The sequence below is a fragment of the Hyalella azteca genome, unplaced genomic scaffold, assembly GCF_000764305.2.
Source record: "Hyalella azteca isolate HAZT.00-mixed unplaced genomic scaffold, Hazt_2.0.2 contig2131, whole genome shotgun sequence".
NCBI classification, from domain to species: Eukaryota; Metazoa; Arthropoda; class Malacostraca; order Amphipoda; family Hyalellidae; genus Hyalella; species Hyalella azteca.
The window spans coordinates 78,674-80,791 of record NW_025932417.1 but is presented as its reverse complement, the minus strand read 5'-3'; positions in this window follow the sequence as shown (position 1 = coordinate 80,791).

Here is a 2,118-nt window from a genome sequence, read left to right as displayed (position 1 = left end):
CCTATCTGTAAGGAAGTTGTGGATCCACCTTAACAGGCTTCCTCCTACCCCTAACAGCCTCAGCTTTCTAAAGAGCACCCCATGGTCAACTTTGTTCTAGTTCTAGTTCTTTGTTCAATGCGTTCTAGTTCCTTCATCAATATCCAGGTTCAAAATTCTTCGTTCTGTTTTCAAATTAAGCATCCTATATAGGGTGTGCATCTCTCATGGAAACATCTCTGACTCTGGGACATACAATTTTCTTTATTAATATATGAAATCGCGTCCTGTAAGTGGTTTAAGTGGGTGCATTTTCCTTGCAGAATCAGTAGTGCACATTATAACATGATTTTTTTCGATGTTATCAATGCTGAAGCAGATCTTTTTATCTCTCATTGCTTCATTACATTGTTTTGTTTCTGCTATAAGTTTATATCATCAGCTTTCTTTTTGTTAATCGTACTGGCTATGGCAGACGCTCCTTCTGCCAGAGACCCAGCAGATCCTGGAGCTCTTAGGATAGCTGAAATTGAAAAAAATTAAACATCCTTCCTCAGTCTCAGTACGTGACACGAAATGAGTTTTGGTTTTATAACAAATCAAGCAACGGGCAATCGTATATTTTTTATTACTTTTCGTTCTACCATACTGAACATTCAGTGTCAGTATTGTTTTGCCTGTTTACCCAATACATCATCTTAATAAAATATAAATGCAGAGTAATTTTAAAAATTTTTAATAATGTATATTCATTTTTCCCGTCAAAATGACTCTGACAGAAACAGAGCATAAGCATGTGTTTTATAATATTGCCATACAATTCATCTTTGGTTTTCATATCAAAATCAAGACCTTCATTCTGTTTTCAAGACCTTCATTCTGTAGGCTGATATCAAACACGAAAATTGGCTATAGAAGCTATAATCTCGGTATGTTGTAGAGGAAATAGATCCAATTGTTGTATATATAATTTTTAGGTTTTAATGTATTAGGTTTAGGATTTTGGTTCACCATTTTCAGTTTTCAATCACCTTAAGCCGTGACCTCCAGCAGCAGTGTGTTCTATTTATCATTATATCTTGCTGTAGAGGAAGGCCTCGATTTTTGAAATGTGGATTGAAATTGGAAGTGGATCGAAACGCACTGTTAAGGTTAAGTTAATAGGGTGTTAGGTTTGTTGTTTTGCGTTACTATTTATTCTTCGTTAATTATATTCACTTTCAAGTATTTATTTATCGAAAAATCTTTGGTTTACCCGTGTTTAAATCAGTCCCAATATGAGGCTCTTAATCATGGTTTTAAACCTTGTAAATTGTTTCATTAATTTGAATAGCTTTGTTACAAGTAATTTTTTAACGTTATTTGTATTTATTGATCTTGAGGGCAATCGAACCGTTATTTTTTCACCACTGGTATTCAAAAATTCTTATTTTGATTTTTTAATCAGATTCTAATCATATACAGTGAAGGTTTATCAACAGTTAGATAAATTGATTGACAATGAATCACTGCAATTTTTTATCCTGATAGAACATTGGGAAAAATGTACACACTATATTGTGTAAATCCCAATTGAAATATGCTCCATTAATTACACTACAGGAAACAAATCGCATCAATTAAGGGGATCATTCGGGTCCCAGAAAAACTACTACATTTATCAATTGATTTTTATGATATTTCACACACAGACGTGAAATTTAAAATAAAAAACAATTTGCTTGAATGAATTTTTTAAAAATAAATAAATAAAAGACAACGTGAAATTAATAGAAAACTGCATGAAAGCGGAGTACTCTAAAAAACTTATAATTTTTGCAAATCACACGCTACAATATTGAGACACATTTCATTCGATTTGAAACAAAATTATTTAGCAGCTCTCTAGCCCTGATTTTTGATTTTCCGCATCGTTTTTATGGGCGCCTTTCTATTTTTTCATATTTCCATTTTTTTCAACGGAAAAGCCAAAGTTTTCGATTTTTGACCTTATGACCTTATGACCTTATGACCTTATGATGAGTTTAGGACGTCGTAGTCCAAGGTCACGCTGATGCGCCGCCTTCGTCGTCCTCCGTCTCCGAGTCGTCGTCGGATGTAACGTTGGACGTGTTCCGTCTATTTGCCCTCATTTGGGCC